At 42.7% G+C, this 7,490-nt stretch overlaps 1 long non-coding RNA gene across 1 annotated transcript; it reads left to right on the plus strand.

Moving 5' to 3' along the window:
- The first annotated feature begins 1,047 nt into the window (after positions 1-1,047).
- On the plus strand, positions 1,048-1,877 carry LOC144992552 (uncharacterized). The gene is made up of 2 exons (XR_013656597.1): positions 1,048-1,463; positions 1,543-1,877. It is a non-coding gene; the product is annotated as an uncharacterized LOC144992552 (long non-coding RNA).
- The last annotated feature ends 5,613 nt before the right edge of the window (positions 1,878-7,490 follow it).

Here is a 7,490-nt window from a genome sequence, read left to right on the forward strand (position 1 = left end):
ATGATGACGACCACAAAGCTTTCATTGACCTTCTCAAGCGCATGCTGGAAGTCAATCCTCAATGCAGAATCACGCCGAGTCAAGCCCTCGAACACGACTTCATCACCATGAAGCACCTTGCAGGAAAAAAGTGCTGTCAAGATGAAGAGGTCATAGGAGACAGGCAGCTGGGACGAAAGAAAAGAAACCTCTCCAGTGATAAACACGGTTCTTGAAAAGTCTAGTAGCCACAAGTCTTTTAGGCATCTTCTGAAGTTTTTTTGTGAACATCTGCCTTATTGATGTTAAATTAGTTTGGGTTTTCTCCTGGAGCTCAGGTTTACCCTTAAAAAAAATCCCATTGCCTATTAATATTGTTGTTTATTGCTACAACATTAAAAAATATGTATTTTTTTAAATAATTTATGTTAAATTAGTTTGGGTTTTCTCCTGGTGCTCAGGTTTGCCCTTAAAAAAAGTCTCCATCCCTTATTAATATATTGTTTATTGTTAAATATGTAAAATTAAAATTTGTTTTAGTTGTTATAAATGTTAAATTAGTTTGGGTTTTCTCCTGGAGCTCAGGTTTGCCCTTAAAAATATGTCCATCTCTTATTGATATTGTTCTTTATTGTTAATAGTGTAAACATTTTGTAATTTATGTTAAATTAGTTTGGGTTTTCTCCTGGAGCTCAGGTTTGCCCTTAAAAATATGTCCATCTCTTATTGATATTGCTCTTTATTGTTAATAGTGTAAAAATGTCGTAATTTATGTTAAATTAGTTTGGGTTTTCTCCTGGAGCTCAGGTTTGCCCTTAAAAAAATGTCTCCATCGCTTATTATTATTGTTGTTTATAGTTAAAAATGTAAAAATTAAAACTGTTTACTTATATTTATATTTGTAAATCAATTAATCAATCAATCAATCGATTGGCCGGACGGTCAGTCAGTCAGTCAGTCAGTCAGTCAGTCAGTCAGTCAGTCAGTCAGTCAGTCAGTCAGTCAGTCAGTCAGTCAATGAATGAATAAATGAATGAATGAATCAGTAAATGAATGAATGAATCAATAAATGTATGTAATGCAACCACAGGGGGGCACAATCCAGCTCCCTTATGCCGGTCCCAAGTCCGGATAAATGCAGAGGGCTGTGTGAAAGAGAAACTCAATTAAATATATTAATCACAAGCAGAGATGAATTAATATCTATATACTGTACCGACCAAAAGTTTGGACACACCTCATTCAAAGAGTTTTCTTTATTTTCATGACCGTGAAAATTGTAGATTCACACCAAAGGCAGCAAAACTATGGATTCACACATGTTGACTTATATACTTAACACAAATGTCATGTGGCCTGTCAGACTCCTCCCCCTCCAGCTCTGCTGCTCATCTCCCTCAGCTGTGACTACTCATCTCATCAAACCACCTGCTACTTAAGGAGACCCAGCTTCATCAGTCTTCGCCAGTCCGTTAACCCTGATGGTGCCTAGTCTCCTGAAGTTCGACGTCTGGCCCCCTTGTCTCTGTACTAAGCTAACCTTGTCTTGTCTTCTGCACTCAGGTTACATTCTCACGCCACGAGAGTCACCTGAGTTCACCATCTCAAGCAGCAGCAGCAGCAGCAGCCTCAGCCTTCCACCGCTGACGTTTCTTGCCACTGTGAGCCACAGCCTCTGTTCTCACCTAGTGGCAGCCATGCCACGTGTCCACTGAGCGTCCACGCTCATCAAGATCACCATGCCACGCCAGGGTTCAAGAATCCTGCCCACGAACTTTGTCTCACTCCCGCTCTGGAAGTTCTGGATCTACAATCGAGAGCCACATCCACGACTACCCACTACACCATCAACAACCGCAAAAACATTAAGAAAATAAAACCTCTTACTTACCTCTTCACTTACCTGCCTCTGCCTTTCTCGGTTTTCAGCATCTGGGTCCTCCCTCCGCGTTCTAGTCATGACAAAAAGTGTGAAACAACTGAAAATATGTCATATTCTAGGTTCTTCAAAGTAGCCACAGTTTGCTTTCATTACTGTGTCAGGGTTCTGACTTTTTCCTTAATAAAGAGAAGAACCACACAGGAGATGAGAACTTTTGCTAGACTTCTGCAGAAGGAGAATCGGTCTGTGACAGCGCGAACTGTCACAGAGGAGTTCTGCCTTCTCAGTGTATCCAGTCTGGTTTTATTGATGGCAGGGGTTTATAACATGAAAAGTAAGTCATTAAATCAAGCAGTACACGAACATATTGTATAATCAGAACTTTTCAGGTCATTGTTTTTGTACTGAAAGAACTGAGACGAACATATCATGGTGATAATAGCGTGTAAGCAAATGATAATTACATAACCCTAACAACTGCTTTGCACACTCTTGGCATTCTCTTGATGAGCTTCAAGAGGTCGTCACCTGAAACAGTCTTCCAACAGTCTTGAAGGAGTTTCAATTGTTGGCCTTTTTGCCTTCACTCTGCAGTCCAGCTCAGCCCAAACACCCTCGATTGGGTTCAGGTGCCGGGATGGTGGTCTGTACTGTTTGGTCTGTACTGTAAATATGTGTATGTATGTATGTATAGGTGCCATCAAGATTCTGTTACATCACCCAGATTGGCGTCACCAGGGCCCTGCTCTGGAGGCAAGCAGCTCTGGGCAGGGCCCATCTCTATGGTTCTAGCCAAAGAGCTGATGTGGGATCACTCCCTCCGTGATATGGGGTCACTCTCCCGTGGGCCCACCACCTGCCAGAGAGCTCAAAAGGGGTCAGTGCAAAGTGGATTGGGAGGCAGTCGAAAGAAAGGTGCCTCAGTGGCTGTAACCCCGATGACTGAAGTTGGCTCTAGAACTTGAAAAGTCATCTCTCTAGGATGGTGGAAGCCTGAGAGACGGATTAGACTCACTACCATTCTAGAGTTTCGCAAGATGAGAGGGGGCAGGCTTGTGTGGGCATACTTGTGAGCCCCAGCGCAGCCCCTTAACTTTGGGATAACCAAAAGGCCTGTATCTGTATCTGATTTAGAGTTGTCAAAAGGCTCAGAACGGCTTTGTTTTTGAAACCAATTCGTAAATAAAGCTTCACAAAAAACTTCTCTTTGATGAAATGATAATATCATTGAAAAATGATAGGATGAACTATGGAAAAAAAGGATTTTTAAATTGTAAATCATATTGGGTGATGGAGGTTATGATGACATCATTTCCGCTCCAAACAGCAGTTGTTGTTGGCGCTGCCTAAGTCCTCTCTCCTCTGATGTACCAAACTTTGGGAGAGCTGTATGACGCTAAACTCCACGAAACATGATTTCTTACTTTGGGAGGAAGCGGCCGTGGTGCAGCGATTTCAGTCGAACCCTAATCGTAAGACTGCAGGTTTGATTCCCGCCTTCCACGCCCATGTGTCGAAGTGTCCTTGGGCAATACACTGAACCCCACCTTGCCTCTGGTGGACGGTTGGTGTCAGTGGAGCCGCCATCAGTGTGTAAATGGATGAATGGTTCTTTGACTGTAAAGCACTTTGGGATTTCGAGGAAGGTAGAAAGCGCTATACAAGTATTCGTCATTTATACGCCTCAAAACCAATAAATTCACAAGGAGAACATGCAAAGAAAGTGACAATTTGAACCAGAGGCCTTCTCACTGTTAAAGTGGAAGTGCTAACCACTACATCTCCGTGCCACCTCGCTCAGGGTTTGTGAATTTGTCCTTCAGAACACAGATATGGAGTCTGCAGATCCAGTAATCCGTCATAGATCAGTCCGGCGACCCTCTGAGAGACTCCTGCACTTGGTTTTTCCCGTCCTCTTGTTATCCAACTAAATCTTTCTCATCTCAACTGTAAAGCCAGAGTCAAATTCAAAACATGGCAGGTTTCCCAACAGCATTTTTCAAGAATGACCCTGATGTTTTTTGTGTGTTACCCCAGCACCCCTGTGACCCACAGGACAAGCAGGAAGACGGTGAGCCAAAGGAGCTGATCTAAAGCTATCAAGAGCCTCTGACCTGAATGTTCTGTAGTTACACAAATGAATTCACCGGAAACTAACGAAAAAAAGAAAAGAATACGACTGAACATCAAACTTTACTATTGCAAATGGAATTCGGATTTTCCGTACTTTGACTCCTTCTTAGTAGCTGACTCGGCACAAATCTAAAGAACACACGGCTGGGCGGTTCTTGAGTGAAAGCATCTTTATGATGTCAGCAACTTCAGGGGTCGGATGCTTTGGTTTCCAGCTCTTCAAGTGCCTCCAGGCTTTTCTGAGTGACGTCATATGTGATTTTCTAATACACACATTGAACACACAAATGAAAAAGGCTGAAGACTCATTCGACCTATCTGTTCAGTTCCTCCTAACTTGCAGCAGCGTGGCTTGACAGTCAAATCAGATGGCTTTGGCTGCATACAGAACCGCCTCATTTCTGTTATTTGGTGGATTCCTCCAACAGTCATGATACAGTGACTTAAAGAGGCAAAGCGCCCCCTGCTGGTCACAGACCTAATCCATCAAGAATGGCAGTGAGGAAAACCTATACAACCTATTTTCACAGTTCTGTTGGGATCACTAGGCCTTAATGGACTAAACTGAGTCCTAAGAAACGTTAGTGAGTGACAGTGACAGGATTTGGACTTCATTCATTTGAATGTTTCTTGTTTTCTCTACACAAATGCATAAACTAACCTCTGGTTGGAATTGGTGCTTCAAATATCAACTGAATTCAACTGAATTATGGAAGCAGAACTTGTACAAAACCTTTTCATCATCATTTTTTTCTTTATAAAGCACTTTCCAACATCATCCATGAGCCGTGGGGAAGAAATGTGTCTCGACATCGGAAAATGGCAAAAACGTCATCAGCAATTTGTACAGATCTTCACGCTCAGCGCTGATGCCGCTTCTGGAGCTGCTTGGACGCTAGCTCACCTCTCTCCACGGGGTCATAAAAGTAACCCTCCCTCCTCAGTGAGGCCAAGACTGAAGGCACTGAAGTCAGCCAGCTGCTGCTGGGTTAGCGCACAAGCTGCAATCTTCTCTGCCACCTCCTCCTCCTCCAACCCCCTCCTCTGCTCTGCCATTCTACACTCCTGAGATCAGATCAGTCTGATCACTTGCATTAGAACTTACCTTTACCTCATTTGTCATCCGCTGGCCTGAAGGCCTGCAGTGAGTTTATTCTTTGATGAAGTCCTATTTAAAAGCTGTGAAAATATTGCAGCTTTTTTCTCCTTGCATCTCCTTACTGTGTCTCACAGCTACCATGTACAATCTGGGCATTTTCCACGGATGAAATTTCTGTCTTTTGCAATACGAGTGTGAATTACCTAATCCAAAGGTGTTTCTTGTGTTTCATCATTTATCGATGTGTGCAGAAATCAGTCAAGAGTTTCAGCTGATGGGTCTGTACTTGAATTCTGCTCTGAGCTGTTTGAAATTGTGGTCGGTTTCAGTTCATGCGTAAGTCTCTCACAGGGCGGTGGTCTGTGCGTGAAATGTTTATAGATGTATCACGGAGGAACCACATTAAAACCACGGAACAAGTACACATAACCACGCAAGGAACACATAAATCTGCTTCATTGAATTTCTTTAATTTGACATTCAGAGCACTGAGCAGAGATCACATCAGCACCATGGTCAGCGCCCTCTGCTGGTCCTTCCATTGGTTTGACCATTATGACCAGTTTTCATCCGGGGACAATGCGCAAGTTGTATGTAGTGGGAGTGTGACACGGCCTGAACTTCAGGAATGTCACTCAGTTCTTCCAGGTAACTTTCTGAATGAGAAGCAAAAGAAGAAAACATCTCAGTTTTTGTGAGGCACACTGCTAAAACAAAGGTTGGACAGAGTGCAGTGGTTTACCTGTTTGAACATCCAGGTGTTTCCTGCGCTGTAGAGATGGTATTTATGGCTCTTTGGATTAGATCACATTTATTCCATTTAAGAAGCCAGTCTGGAATTTATTCCTTTTATCCTGGAAATAATCACAGGGAGGATTGATGGGCTGATACCTGGATCAGAATAATTCAAATTCAGATTTCTTACAGGTCATTTAGTTCAAATTCTTTTTGAAATATCAATTCAAGCTTTATTTGACATGTGTGGCCAAGATGTTAAAGTCATTGTAAATATTCCACTTCCAAATCCTCTGAGTTGACAGCAAGATCTATGTAGCCTTTGTAAAAAGAGTGTGTTTGTGTACTTGAATTGTGTTATTACTGCAGCAGCTAAACCAGGGGTCTACAACCTAACGCTAAAAGAACCAATTGGTCCAGTTTCTTACAACCCCTGGCTGCACCACCCTGTTTAGAAAAATGCACTTTATTGGTGTTTTTGTGCTTATTACGCGATCTTTTTGTAACACATAGCTTTGAAATATTTACAATAATGAAATTCCAACAGTCGTGTATTTTATCAGGCCGTGTGACAATGTTGATTTCTTTTACTCTGACAGAAGTACAGACAAGTTCCTTTTCTAAAATCAAAGTCTCTGTCAAAAGAGATCCTCCTGAAGGTGCAGACGTTCTAGCAGTTACCTTTATAGCACAATTCTGTCATTGGAGAACTTCTGAACACATGTAGGAGAAGATAAGGACACATGCTTGAAACTTATTGTAATAAACAGTTCGGACGATATGGAATCCTCATCATTATACTCAGTCATCGGATTGATAAAGCACACAAGGGCTCTTCATTTAGTGTCATGTCAGCAGTGGTGAAAAACGAGTTTATTTTACTATTAAAAGATCACCTCATTAAAAAAATAAGCTGAAACTGTAACCAACAAACCCATCATTTATACACAACACAAATCAGGCTGCTCTGAGCTGCACGCAAAAGCTTCTGGTGAAACATTTGAATACCAGAATTTCAACAAACAGCAAAACTCAAAAATTCCTGTCTTCAGAACGAGCACTGAAAGTTCACGCGCTGTGAGTCTGAGACACGCCTCTTTTCTGTTTTCACGGAGGTCCTCCCGTGAAAGGGGTGATTGCATCTAAGATAAGTAGGGTGAGCTGGTTTGAGGATTTCTGTGAACGTGTGAAGCTCAGGGGAGGGAGGAAAAAAGACAGAGAAAGAGAACAGTTCCCAGCCAAGCGACACTCAAAAGGTTCGGTTCGTTCGTGAGCGCGGGTTCAGGAGTTCTGGCTCTGAACTTCCTCCCTCCTACCTGTTTTGGACCACCAGCTCTGGTTGTGCGCTCCTCCTGCGTGCACATGTCAGACTTGATCAGGCCGAAATGTTGGAAACCGTTTGAATTTTGAGAGTCACGTGCACGTCAGCGAGGTCCATTTCATTCATCATTCATTTAGCCCTCTTAGACAGGCATGACTGACAGCTGGCTCGCGCGCGCGCACACAACCCACGTGACTGCGGTGGTTCTATGAGTGACAAAACTGTCCGGAAATGACGTCAAGAACATCACCCTTCATATTTGGATTACCTCACACTATCCATGATCTGTAATGACAACAATCTGCATCACTTTTATGGATAAATACACGTTATGATGTCAT

The sequence above is a fragment of the Oryzias latipes genome, chromosome 6 (assembly GCF_053564925.1).
Source record: "Oryzias latipes strain Hd-rR chromosome 6, Olatipes_Hd-rR_3.1".
NCBI classification, from domain to species: Eukaryota; Metazoa; Chordata; class Actinopteri; order Beloniformes; family Adrianichthyidae; genus Oryzias; species Oryzias latipes.